Genomic DNA, 15,027 nt, shown 5'->3' with positions numbered 1-15,027 from the left:
TGGGATGATGCATCCAGCATAGTGGTGGACCCAGAGTGCCAGGTCTGACTTAGTATTTTAACACAAATGGCACCCTTCCCTGAGCTTTGACCCTGGGCATTATCCTGAATGATGTCTACTCGATGCTGAGACGCTTGTTAACATTTCTTTGACATTGTTGGGCCCTACGTTTACTTTTAGCTCAGTGTATATATCCCTTAGCAGATATGTTAAGATTACCAGCCCATGGGGTCATCTTTAGTTTAGCTTTGATTCACTATGATATTTGTAGGTATTTGTGCTGTTATACTTTATTGAGACCATCGGCCCTTACTTAGATATATACATGTTTTTTCATTTCTGATACAATATAAGGTAAAATGGTTAGTACGGGAAGCCTGGCTCTGCTCCAGCCATTAAGAGAGAGATCGTGGTGTCCACTAGATGTTTAACACTAGTTAAGGGCTAATAGTACTGTTTCTGTTGTATAAAAGACAGCTCTCCTCCTTCAGTGTATATTTTTCACTCTGTAGGTCCAAAAGAGGTCTGTGCCCTCAGATTTGAAGAAAGAGATAATTGAGGTCCAAAAGTGGCTTTGCTAGATATTGGGGGAAAATTAGTAAATTAGAAATTTGTATAATTTATGTAGTACATTAGGAAACTGAAAGCTTTATGTTTGATACTCAGGATAGTGGTTCATATATAAGAGTGTTTTATTATAACAGTGGATAGCGCAACTTATACACTCCCTACTTTGGTTAAAATATCTGGGTCTTCCTGTCTCTGGGAGATAACCATGAATAGAGGTGTTGATACAACACTCTAATAGAAAATATGCAACTTATATGGTTTAGTAGAGAACTAATTACTGTATGCGGGGATCTCAATGTAGAGATGCATATATAATAATGTTTCACCATCCTTAGAAGCCCAGTATGGGCCGGCACTAGCTAAGAAATCATACTCATGGATGTTATTTTTAGGATGGCATTTAGAAAAAGTTAGTTATATTATTCCCATTTGCTTCCCCCTTAATATAGTTATTTTTTACGAGTGCTTTATGGCTACAGCTACTTCCCAAGAGGTTGATGGTTTAATATCTCTACGCAACTTTATAGAAGTATATTTCTAGATATAAGATTAGGGCCTATATGTGGCCTATCAGGTTCTCATAGAGTATACAAATTATTAGGTTAAGCTGCTTATTAACTATCTTAGTAAATGTGCTACAGCTCCACTTTTATATGTTAATGGTTATGATTTAACCTTAAGTTTATATTAAATACTACTAACACACTGGGTCTCAGAGGGACCTTGATGATATATCCCCCATCATTTCCCCATCTCTGTGGGGTATGCTTTATTTTAAATTTCGCTTATAAAAGGGGGTACCGTGTTGCAATGTACAAAACCTATATTAAAGATTAAAAAATTAGGTTTGTCATCTGAGATCCGTAAGTGGCCTCTTTTATTTAATTTGACCTCCTACAGTGTGGACATTTTCTTTTGAGGCCCAAAAGTGACCTTGGGTGACATCAGGGAGGAGTAATGACCATCTGGCATATTAGATACATGTCTGTACCTCTTGTCTGGATTATGTAGTGTATATTGGAAATATGTGGTACTATGATGTATTTCTCATCTTCATGTGTTTTTTTCCGTTTTACATTTTATGTATGCCTTGTAACAATCCTCAAATAAAAAAAAAAATAATAAAAAAAATAAATAACAATTCCCATCAATAAAAACATAATATAATGCTGTATCCTGAGATATTTTAGGACACAACAGAAAAATCTCTCACATTTAAATAAACCTTTTGTTTCCTCCTTAGTTATCCGTATGATAATCACTCCCTGAGGGGGAGGCAGGGACTCTGTATTCATGTGACACCAGAGGGGACAATAGACATCTATATGAGAATAAAAGTCCAGGTGTGTTCATGTGAGTCACACAGAGAAAGGTGACACTCCCACATTAGTATAAATATCTGTGTAACACTCAGTGATATCACAGGAGGAACCAGAGAGACTTCATACTTACAGAGCTTCTGCTAAACGGTAATATGCAAAACCTGACATAAATCTTTATTAACAGCCTCACACTATATAATGATGAGATAATATTGTTCTGTATTTTGTTATGATAAAGATAAAATAATTCACTTCATATAAGAAACTGTTTTTATATAAAAAAAAACTCAACTGTACTTATTTCATTTATTTTCTATATTTTTATGCTGTGTTAATGAATTTAACATTAAAGGGACATAATACTCATATGCTAAATCACTTGAAACTGATGCAGTATAACTGTAAAAAGCTGACAGGAAAATATCACGTGAGCATTTTTATGTAAAAAGGAAGATATTTTACCTCATAACTTCCTCAGCTCAGCAGAGTAAGTTCTGATTAAAAAGTTATACTTTAGCTGCTGCCCAGCTGCAGGTAAAAAATAAATAAAGATAGAAATGAACAGCAGCCAATCAGCATCAGCAGTGCTGAGGTCATTAACTCTTACTGTGATCTCATGAGTTTTCATAGAAATCTTCCTTAAACTAAATAATGAAATAACATGTGTGCACAAGGCTCACTCCCTTGCCTGCATGGGACAGACATACTGATTTGTTGCTTAAGGCCCTTTACAATGGGGTATGAGAAAATTTGAGGTAAAATATCTTCCTTTTTTACAAAGAGATATTTTCTAGTCAGCTTTTTTTTTTTTTTTTTTTTTTTTTTTTTATTAAGTAGAAATAATTCAAACAACATTACAAAAACAATAATTACATCTGGCACGATGTATCAGTAAATTAAATTTTGAACATTTTGATTCATTATTGGCAAAGGCATTGCAATGTAAACATATTCTTATACCTCTTAATATGCATTAGATCACATCTTCAATTTGGGCCTTAGGATACATTAGTTAGTACATTATCTAATTATGAGAATTACAGTATTCTTTCCAGAGAAAACTCATGTTAAAGAAGTCATCTGACTTTGTGGTATTAGCATAGTGGTATTTTTCAAACATTAGTGTGTGTGTTATGAGGGACTTCCATTCTAATACAGTGGGGGTAACAGGCGATTTCCAGTTTCTTGGAATCAATCTTTTGGCGCAATTTATCATACGAAATGAAAGTTTAAGTCTTAACTTACACTTAATTCTGGGGAAGTTATTTAACAAACATATGTCAGGATCCAGGAGTAATACAATACCTAAGACCTCTTGGATAACTGATTGAACTCCCAACCAGTATTGTCTAATATTAGGACATGTCCACCAAATGTATTGGAAATCACCAATACCTCCACACTCCCTCCAACACTGCTTATTTGCATTTTTAAACATTACAGCCAATCTTGCGGGTGTATAATACCAACGACACATAAGTTTCATATTCATTTCAGTGTAAATGATTGAGGAGGTGCGGTCACTCATGTTTACAAATATTTTAGACCAATCTTGTTCTGAGATTTGTATGCGAAGGTCCTCTGACCATTTGTGTGTATAAGTCGGGAGGTCTTTAGAGTGATGTTCAAGAATTAGTTTATAAGTGCGTGAGAGAGAGCCTTTAGAGGATAATGAAGTATAACACATAGACTCAAATGGGGTAAGAGGTCTGCGGAGTTGATTGCCACAGGAATGAGTGGCAAGATAATGGTGTATCTGGAAATACCTATACCAAGGTGAGAAGAATTCTTCCCAAGTATCTGTCAGTTCTATTTTTGTTCTCAATTTACCATTCTCCAAAATGGAGTATCATGTTATTATTTATTTTAGGGATCTTGATTGTGTATATGCTGTGCTATTGACTATTTGTAATTCTGGGTTATCTGTCAGCGGAGTAAGCAGTGAAGGGATCGTGGAGAGTCTCTGGTGCTTAATTATATGTTTGTCCCAGATGTCAAGAGTTAATTTGTTTGTAGTGGTTGTGTGGGAAGTCAAAGTTCTGCTTATGTGTGGGATCCAACATGAAGCTCCCAATTGTTCATTTCCCGCTAAGTCATATTCTATCTGTACCCATTCTTTATGAGCTGTGTTTTTACACCAGGCTACCACCCATACCAATTCTAGTCAGCTGTTTACAGTTATACTGCATCAGTTTCAAGTGTTTCAACATTTGGGTATCATGGCCCTTTAAGTTCTTTCATTTAAAAATCCCAATTTAATACATAATGATTTATAGCATTTTGTATAATGAATGTTTGTAGCAGAACCAAACCATATTTTCAAGCTGGAGGAGGTCTGTCCTATAATTCATTTGTGGGGTTGTTTCTGTTATCCAATGAGCAACAGACTCTTAAGTATCAGCCAACCTGAATCCTGCATTTCCCTATTGGTTTATAACTAACTGTAGAGCCCAGATAAACCATTTAATATTAGTGTGAAGCTGCTATTTGCTCCAGTAATAAATATCACTCAGCTTATGGCCCTGTTGTATCCGTCTCATCACATATACTGATCTAATCATAAATATCTTGTGATCTGCATATTATTTTATTTCTAATGAGGTTATTTTATAATACATTTCTTATTTCTATTAGCTGCACCTGTTTATCATCAGAACGTTTATCCCACTGATCTGTGACTGATTCTTGTTGTTAGTAAAGACCTTAGTAAGTGTATTCTGCACCTTCAGCTGCTGCTGTTTATGTCACATGATCACAGACTTAAAGGGACAGTGTCCTGTAAATTTGGTTTTCCTTAAAATAACAAGAAACACAAAATGTTTTTCTTTATTTAAATAACATCATTTTCAACAACTTTCCAACTGACTTCAATTATATTTGCTTCATTCTCTAGATATCCTTTATTGAAGCAGCCCCAATGCACTACTGGGAGCTAGCTGAGCACATAAGGGGAGCCAATGGCAAGAGGCTTGTATGTGCACTAATCAGCAGCTAGCACACCATAGTGCATTATATGCTTTGTCACAAAGGTCCCCATGGGAATAAAGCAGATTTGATCATAGAAGGAAATTGGAAAGTTGTTTAAATTTGAATAATAAAAGTTTAATTGTGACTTTGCTGTCCCTTTAATGTGTTTCTAATAACTTGTTTTACCGGTGTATAAAATAGTATAAAGTGTATGGGAAATTTCTCCTTTAGCTTTATTTTTTATGTAAAATAACTGTTTGCTGTTTGTAATTTATTTTCATTATTAAATTGTACACAGCCTTTTAAATGACCTGAGGCACCGGCTCCTACTTAGCAAATGCAGGAGTTCACATTATATAAAAATATGAGTCTGTTATTGGCTGATTGCTGTCACATGGTACAGAACTACATTTATCAGAAAACAACCTTTCTCTTACATGGTGTATCCAGTCCACGGATTCATCCTTACTTGTGGGATATTCTCATTCCCTACAGGAAGTAGCAAAGAGAGCACACAGCAAAGCTGTCCATATAGCTCCCCCTCAGGCTCCGCCCCCCCAGTCATTCTCTTTGCCGCTCTAACAAGTAGCATCTCCAGGGAAAGGGTAAAGTGAATGTGGTGTTAGATTTGTAGTTTTTATTCTTCAATCAAGAGTTTGTTATTTTAAAATAGTGCCGGTTTGTACTATTTACTCTGAGGCAGAAAGTGATGAAGATTTCTGCTGAGAGGAAAAAGATTTTAGCATGTTGTAACTAAAATCCATTGCTGTTCCCACACAGGACTGTTGAGTACCGGAGAACTTCAGTTGGGGGGAACAGTTTGCAGGCTTAACTGCTTAAGGTATGCTCAATCACTTTTTTTCTAACAAGGGGAAGGTAGGGCCGCAGCACAGTCTGTGGCATGGTACTGTAGTGTGTTAAACCGGTGGCCTGCTTCACTTAGCTCCGGTTTGGGCAATAAGGGGTTAATTGTCTTGAAACTTAGTGTGCAATCATTTCAAAGCATTAGGATCATATGGTGAAAATTTCATAAAGATTGGATTTTTTTTGACATTTGGAAAAAAAGTGTGCGCTTTTTATTATTTAAAGGCACAGTACCGTTTTTTCAAAAAGTGTATTTTACTGTATTTGAGTGCTGTCTAAGTCTGTATAACATGTCTGAGCCTACAGATAGACCCTGTTCTATGTGTTTAAAAGCCATGGCGGTACCCCCATTGCATTTGTGTTTAAAGTGTGCTAAGGTATCTAAACATTTTAATGACCATGCAGTAACACTTAAAAATGTAGCCCAAGATGATTCTTTGACAGAAGGTAATGAGGATAGTCCTTCTTCCTCTCCCCATGTGTTGACACCAGTTACGCCCGCGCAAGCGTTGCCTAGCACCTCTAGCGCATTGGCCCCTATTACATTACAACAATTAGCAGCAGTAATGGATAATTCCCTTGCAGCCTTTCTATCCAAACTGCCAGTTTTTCCAAAGAAGCGTGATAGCTCAGTTTTAAGAACAGAGGCTGAGCAATCAGAAGCAATCAGAATCTCTGATACAGAATCTCTGATACAGGAAAGGTTTCTCAGCGGGCAGAATCAGATTCCTTAGTGTTTAAATTTAAGCTGGAACACCTCTGCGTGCTGCTTAAGGAGGTATTAGCTACACTGGATGATTGCGACTCCATGGTGGTCCCAGAGAAATTGTGTAAAATGGACAAATATCTAGAAGTCCCTGTATACACTGATGCGTTTCCGATCCCGAAGAGGGTGGGGGATATTGTGGATAGGGAGTGGGAGAGACCAGGGGTACCCTTTGTTCCCCCCCTATCTTTAAGAAAATGTTCCCCATAACAGACCCCAGGTGGGACGCATGGCAGACGGTCCCTAAGGTAGAGGGGGCAGTTTCAACGCTAGCCAAGCGCACAGCCATACCAATTGAAGACAGTTGTGCGTTCAAAGATCCTATGGATAAAAAATTAGAAGGTTTACTAAAGAAAATATTCGTTCAACAGGGTTTCCTTCTCCAACCTATTGACTGCATTATTCCTGTAACTACTGCAGTGGCTTTCTGGTTTGAGGCGCTGGAGGAGTCGCTCCAGACGGAGACCTCATATGATGAAATTATGGATAGAATTAAGGCTCTAAAGCTGGCTAATTCTTTTATCACAGATGCCGCTTTCCAATTAGCTAAGTTAGCGGCGAAAAATTCTGGTTTTGCCATCATGGCGCACAGAGCGCTTTGGCTTAAATCTTGGTCGGCCGATGTGTCGTCTAAGACTAAGTTACTGAATATTCCTTTCAAGGGAAAGACCCTTTTCGGGCCAGAGTTGAAAGAAATTATTTCGGATATCACTGGGGGAAAGGGCCATGCCCTCCCGCAAGATAGGCCTTTTAAGGCTAAAAACAAGGCTAATTTTCGTTCCTTTCGCAACTTCAGGAGCGGTCCTGCTTCAACCTCTGCGACCGCAAAGCAAGAGGGTAACTCTCCACAGCCCAAGGCAACCTGGAAGCCTTTGCAGGGCTGGAACAAGGGTAAACAGGCCAAGAAGCCTGCTGCTGCTACTAAGACAGCATGAAGGGGTAGCCCCCGATCCGGGACCGGATCTGGTAGGGGGCAGACTCTCTCTCTTTGCTCAGGCTTGGGCAAGAGATGTTCCCGATCCCTGGGCATTAGAGATAGTTGCTCAGGGATATCTTCTAGAATTCAAGGACTCTCCTCCAAGAGGAAGGTTCCACATTTCTCGTCTGTCTTCAGACACGACAAAGAAAGAGACGTTCTTACGCTGTGTAGAAGATCTACTCAAGATGGGAGTGATATGTCCAGTCCCAATTGCAGAACAAGGACTGGGTTTTTACTCAAACCTGTTTGTAGTTCCCAAAAAGGAAGGAACTTTCAGACCAATCCTGGATCTAAAAATTCTAAACAAATTCCTCAGAGTTCCATCCTTCAAGATGGAGACCATTCGGACAATCTTACCAATGATCCAGGAAGGTCAATATATGACTACCGTGGATCTAAAGGATGCGTACCTTCATATTCCTATCCACAAAGATCACCATCAGTTCCTAAGGTTCACCTTTCTGGACAAGAATTACCAGTTCGTGGCCCTTCCCTTCGGGTTGGCCACCGCTCCAAGAATTTTCACAAAGGTGCTAGGGTCCCTTCTAGCGGTACTAAGACCGCGGGGCATTGCAGTAGCACCCTATCTGGACGACATCTTAATACAGACGTCGTCTTTTCTCAGAGCCAAGGCTCATATGGATATTGTTCTGGCCTTTCTAAGGTCTCATGGGTGGAAGGTGAACACCGAAAAAAGTTCTCTGTCCCCGCTCACAAGGGTTCCTTTTCTGGGAACACTAATAGACTCGGTAGAAATGAAAATATTCCTGACAGAGGTCAGGAAGTCAAAGCTTTTAACTACTTGCCGAGTTCTTCATTCCATTCCTCGGCCTTCCGTGGCTCAGTGCATGGAGGTAATCGGATTAATAGTCGTGGCAATGGACGTTGTCCCTTTTGCCCGAATTCATCTCAGACCACTACAACTGTGCATGCTCAAACAGTGGAATGGAGATTATGCAGATTTGTCTCCCCAAATACAAATGGACCAGAAGACCAGAGACTCTCTTCTCTGGTGGTTGTCTCAGGATCACCTGTCTCAGGGAATGTGCTTCCGCAGACCGGAGTGGATCATTGTCATGACCGATGCCAGTCTGCTAGGCTGGGGTGCGGTCTGGGACTCCCTGAAAGCTCAGGGCCTATGGTCTCGGGAAGAATCTCTTCTCCCGATAAACATTTTGGAACTGAGAGCGATATTCAATGCGCTCCAGGCATGGCCTCAACTAGCGGAGGCCAAATTCATCAGATTTCATTCGGACAACATCACGACTGTAGCGTACATCAATCATCAGGGAGGAACAAAGAGTTCCCTAGCGATGAAGGAAGTAACCAAGATCATCAAATGGGCGGAGGATCACTCCTGCCACCTATCTGCAATTCACATCCCAGGAGTAGACAACTGGGAGGCGGCTTTTCTGAGTTGTCAGACTTTTCACCCGGGGGAGTGGGAACTCAGCCCAGAGGTTTTTGCTCAGCTGACCCAGCTATGGGGCATTCCGGAATGGGACCTGATGGCGTCCTGTCAGAACACCAAACTTCCCCTTTACGCATCCAGGTCCAGGGATCCCAAGGCGGCATTGATAGATGCTCTAGTAGCGCCTTGGTCCTTCAGTCTAGCTTATGTCTTTCCACCGTTTCCTCTTCTCCCTCGGCTAGTAGCCAGAATCAAACAGGAGAAGGCTTCGGTAATTCTGATAGCAACTGCGTGGCCACGCAGGACTTGGTATGCAGACCTAGTGGACATGTCATCGGTTCCACCATGGAAGCTGCCATTGAGGCAGGATCTTCTAATTCAGGGTCCATTCAAGCATCCAAATCTAGTTTCTCTGCAACTGACTGCTTGGAGATTGAATGCTTAATTCTAGCTAAGCGTGGGTTCTCTGAATCAGTTATAGATACCTTGATCCAGGCCAGAAAGCCTGTCACCAGGAAAATTTACCATAAGATATGGCGGAAATATCTTTGTTGGTGTGAATCCAAGGGTTACTCGTGGAGTAAGATTAGGATTCCAAGGATATTGTCTTTTCTCCAGCTAGTTCCTTAAAGGGACAGGTATCTGCTCTGTCTATCCTGTTACATAAGCGTTTGGCAGTAGTACCAGACGTTCAGGCGTTTGCACAGGCTCTAGTTAGAATCAAGCCTGTTTATAAACCTGTGGCTCCTCCATGGAGTCTAAATTTAGTTCTTTCAGTTCTTCAAGGGGTTCCGTTTGAACCCTTACATTCAATAGATATTAAGTTATTATCTTGGAAAGTTTTGTTTTTGGTAGCTATTTCTTCTGATCGAAGAGTTTCAGAATTGCCTGCTTTGCAGTGTAATTCACCCTATCTGGTGTTCCATGCAGATAAGGTTGTTTTGCGTACCAAACCTGGTTTCCTTCCAAAAGTGGGTTCTAATAAGAATGTTAACCAGGAAATCATTGTTCCTTCTCTGTGCCCTAATCCAGTTTCTAAGAAGGAACGACTGTTATACAATCTTGATGTGGTTCGTGCTTTAAAGTTTTACTTAAATGCAACTAAGGATTTCAGACAAACGTCATCCTTGTTTGTTGTCTATTCTGGTAAGAGGAGAGGTCAGAAAGTGACTGCTACCTCTCTTTCCTTCTGGCTGAAAAGCATCATCTTCCGATTGGCTTATGAGACTGCTGGACAGTAGCCTCCTGAACGAATTACAGCTCATTCCACCAGAGCTGTGGCTTCTACATGGGCTTTCAAGAATAAGGCTTCTGTTGAACAGATTTGTAAGGCAGCGACTTGGTCTTCACTGCATACTTTTGCCAAATTTTACAAATTCGATACTTTTGCTTCTTCGGAGGCTATTTTTGGGAGAAAGGTTTTGCAAGCAGTGGTGCCTTCCGTTTATGTGACCTGACTTGTCCCCTCCCTTCATCCGTGTCCTAAAGCTTTGGTATTGGTATCCCACAAGTAAGGATGAATCCGTGGACTGGATACACCATGTAAGAGAAAACAGAATTTATGCTTACCTGATAAATTACTTTCTCTTACGGTGTATCCAGTCCACGGCCCACCCTGGCAATTAAGTCAGGTTCAAATTATTTTTGCAAAACTACAGTCACCACTGCACCCTATGGTTTCTCCTTTTTCTCCTAACCGTCGGTCGAATGACTGGGGGGGCGGAGCCTGAGGGGGAGCTATATGGACAGCTTTGCAGTGTGCTCTCTTTGCCACTTCCTGTAGGGAATGAGAATATCCCACAAGTAAGGATGAATCCGTGGACTGTATACACCGTAAGAGAAAGTAATTTATCAGGTAAGCATAAATTCTGTTTTTGCTCTTTTAAATTTCATAGTACGTTTTATTGCATTGTATTTTTATTATGCATCTGTGGTTTTGTAATTCTATATTTTATGGTCCTTTTTAGATGGACTGAATTTGCCAAAAGAACATATCTTGTTAGATTATCACTATGTGAACACAAATTCTTTATTTTCTGAACTCCATCCAAGAAAACAATTGAAATTAACATTTTAGTGCCTATCTCTCCCACACCCCTTGCAGTGTGATTTAAGACAACTGAGTATTTTTTTTTTTATTTTTTTTTATTCTTTTATTAAACCAGTTCACAAGACAGACATGCAATAGGGAGTTACATACATTTCATGTGCATAAAACAAATGACATATTATGATATGTTAATATAAAAATAATAAGTAAATACATAAACCACAGAAAAATAAATGAATACCACATATCTTCTAAAAATTGATCTCAATTTGGATAAATTTCCCTCATTTCAAAAACCAATAAGCGGCAATACCTATATATATTATCCCTAAATCTTTTGGTACTATCATGTCTGTGAGCCGAGCAGATTTTTTTCCTTTTATCCCCCCCCCCAAAAAAAACAAAACCATAACCATAAATAATAAATAAATCGCTCCATCCCTCTACACCACTATTCTTTTTAACATCGTCTTCAAACCACTATGCTACAAATGTAGCTGGCATCCAGGAAAGAGGAAACAGCCCAGCTTTAGTAGCCAACAGAAATTATTTAGTGTTAAGTAATAGAGATAATAACTGTTTTTGAATCACCAATGTTTGAGCTTTAATTAGTGGCAATCATTTGTCAAAAAAATCCTGGATCTTATTATCATTTAATAAATTAATATTCTGAATCTCAAACGTAATGTGTTGTAAGAGGGTACTTATGAAACTAGAAAAGCTAATTGGAGAAGTCTCCTTCCACTTCTTCAATATCTTGTACCGCATTATCATTATCATTGTACAATAACTATGATAGTAGTAAGGTCTAATAATTGCAGAGTCCGGCAGGAAAAAATATAGCTACCATTAAGCTTAAAATGATCCGAAAAATTTTGTTGTACCAAAAATTCAATTTGGACCTTAATTGTGATATTTTTGGACATTTCCAGAATATATGTAGAATATCTGCTTTGTCTAGATGGCATTTAGAACAGTAAAAATCATTGTTTGGGAAGCATTTTGTGAATTTAGAGGGAGAGAAATAAACATTGTGAATCAATTTGATATGTGATTCCTTCCAACCGATAGGAATTGTAAGCTTTTCTATTAACATAAGACTATGTCTAATATTAATAGAGTCTACTGCTGGAAAATGCATTGCCTAAAAAGCTTGAATTTTATTTAAATATAACTGACCCTGTTTAGAAAGCAGAATATCCTACAATGACGATATAGAACATTTGCCTAGAGAAAATTTTCTGATGCATATATTGATCTCAGACCATCGACACAGTAGCTCAAATTTCCAATTTTTAGAATTAATAAAATTACGTATCTGAAAATATGCAAACAAATCGCTCCTAGATACTTGGAACGTGTGAGTAAGGTTATTAAAGGATAATAGATGTCCGGTCGAAGAGAGCAATTGATGCAGATATATCAACCCCTTTTGAGACCATGATATAAAAAAATGTTTGTTGTATTCCTGGTATAAATTCTGGATTCCCACATATCGGAAGAAGGGAAGAGCATTAAAAGTCTATTCCCAAATTGGAGCAAATCTTCTGCCATGCAGTGATAACATTCTTAAAGGTTATTAGATTTGTTTAGAGTACTAGGGAGATTCCCTATTGAGCAGTGCAGAATTGCCTTGAGAGAAAATGGTGAGATTATTTCTGTTTCAAGTTCATTAGAGGTGAATTTATTAAGATTCGTTAGCCAGTCCATAGTGGTCCTAGCTAACGTTACAAAATTGTACAGTTTAATATCTGGAAACGCCAGCCCAACATTCTCTTTTTTTTTTTTTTTAGTGAGTTTTACTATTGATATGCTGGCTTTTTGCTTTTTCCATAAAAATTGTGAACAAATTGAATTACAATTTATTTATTTGCTGTTTAAAAAAAATAAAAAAAAATGGCAAATTCTGTAATAAGTACAAAATTCATGGAAATATGATTGTTTTTATCAAGGTGATTCTGGCAGACAAAGAAATGGGTAGATCCATCCAGTTTTTAAGATCTAGGATAGATTTACTAAAGACCTGGGGAAAATTCATCTCGTACCAAAATTTTGGATTTTTATGAAGTTGTATCCCCAGATATTTTATATAATCTGTTGTTTTAAAAGGATGATGTACATAGCTATCTGATTTCTTCATAATCCACATCAATTCGCTTTTTCACAGATTAATCTTATAACCTGAAATCGAGCTAAAGATAGTGAGCATATCTAATAATAAAGGTATAGATTTCCAAGAAAACCAGTAAGTCATCAGTATACAATAATATTTTAATCTTCTCAGTACCAAATTTCAGCCCTATCAATTCACACCGGAGCCATATAGCAAGGGATTCTATAGATATATTGAACAACAACGGGGAGAGGGGACATCCTTGGCGAGTCCCACGACCTAGTAAAATTCTAGCTGAGGGGTTACCATTAATTAATAAATAAGAATAGGGATTTGTATATAATTTCCGGATAAAACCTTCAAAACTTCCAATAAATCCAAACTGAGATAATGAATCTAGCAGATGATTCCAAGAAATAGAGTCAAAAGCCTTCTCTGCATCTAACGAAAGCAGAGCCAAGTCTGTATAAAACATCTTCTTTTTATTCGATTTTTTTGGTAATTGTTGGGGATTTGTATTCCAAAAATAATCCAAAATGACTTCCACTTTGCGCAAGTTTAGAGACATATTCCTTCCTTGTATAAAACCCGTTTGATCAGGATGTATTATTTTATACAGACATTTATTTAACCTGTTCGCTAGCATAGACGTGAGGATTAGCTGCGGAAAAGTAACTTGATATTAGAATATTAGTAGTATAATACAAGTTGAACAGTTTAGTCAGTGTATATTTAATGTCTTCTACTAAAATTTTGTAAAACTCTGCAGGGAGCCAATCTGGGCCAGACCCTTTATTCAGTTTGGATTCCCCGATAGCCTCACAAATCTCACATACTGAGAATAGTTTATTGATCAGTTCAAGATCATTTTCTGAAACCTTGGGAGGAGAAATTTTGGACCAGAAGTTTGTTCTATTCGATAGATCTTCTTCAACTTTTTAATATAAATTTTGATGAAATTTAAAAAATACCTCTCTGATATTTTCGTTATCAGTATATCTATGGCCCCCTTCCTTCATTGCTGCTATGTAGTTTTTACTCTTCCTATTCTTAGTTATTTTTGCTAAATATTTAGCCGAGCAACCAATATATCCCTTATATCGATTATTGATTTTCTTGTCTTCCTCTAAATACTTTTGCTTTAAGAGTAACTCCCTTTCGGTTCTAGCATGACAATATTTATCCCAATTGAACTTAGAGTTCTCTGATCTATATCGTATTAATGCATTCCTGAGCCGATTAGATAGTTGTAATTCCCTAGCTTGCCGTTTTCTTTTCCAATTACACATATATGCTTTTATCTTTCCCCTTAGAACCGCTTTTGCCGTTTCCCAATATACTTCAATTTTATCCTAATGCCCTCTATTATTATGATGGAATTCTTTCTATTGACCGGACAGGCAGGTATTAAATTTAGTATTCTCTAGCATAAAGCGTGCGAACATAAAAAAATTATTTACACAATTTTTAGCTTTTATCGCTTGAAATTTGATGGAGATTATTGCGTGATCGAAGACCAATATATCATGAATTTTAGGTTCTGAATCTAATAATATAAGCTGCTCTGAAACAAGAATATAATCAATTCTGGGTCTTGGACACACATGTATATTCATAGCTCTCTGGATTTTTAATTCTCCATATATCATTGAGTTTTAAAGCCGTACAATTTTTTTTTTAAATACTAGGCAATTTTTTCATTCTTGACCTTCTTTTTAATTGAAGATCTGTCTAACTTAGGACATAGTATTATGTTGAAATCGCCGGCAAGAATTACTTTTTCACTAGCAATTGAATATAGCTTACTTTTAATTGTGTCCCAAAATTGTGGAGAGAATACATTTGGCCCATATATTTTACCTATCTCATATTGTGTGCCACCAGTTATTAAGTGAACAAAAATATACCTACTATTCGTATCTAATTTTTTGTGTATTGACATTGCAACCCCCCAGCTACTTTTAGTGGAAGATGTGGCCAATACT

At 37.9% G+C, this 15,027-nt stretch overlaps 1 protein-coding gene across 1 annotated transcript in view; it reads left to right on the top strand.

The window, feature by feature from the left end:
- LOC128659896 (gastrula zinc finger protein XlCGF26.1-like) overlaps positions 1-15,027 on the top strand; it is a 56,837-nt gene that overhangs the window by 4,896 nt on the left and 36,914 nt on the right. The window contains exons 3-4 of the mRNA XM_053713483.1: positions 1,814-1,913; positions 4,527-4,598. The gene's annotated coding sequence lies outside the window, so the exon portion shown is untranslated. The remainder of the gene's footprint in view (positions 1-1,813; positions 1,914-4,526; positions 4,599-15,027) is intronic.

This window comes from Bombina bombina, chromosome 5, assembly GCF_027579735.1.
Source record: "Bombina bombina isolate aBomBom1 chromosome 5, aBomBom1.pri, whole genome shotgun sequence".
In the NCBI taxonomy this organism is placed as follows: Eukaryota; Metazoa; Chordata; class Amphibia; order Anura; family Bombinatoridae; genus Bombina; species Bombina bombina.
Note: the sequence above shows the minus strand (reverse complement) of the source record. Positions and strands in the feature narration are given on the sequence as shown.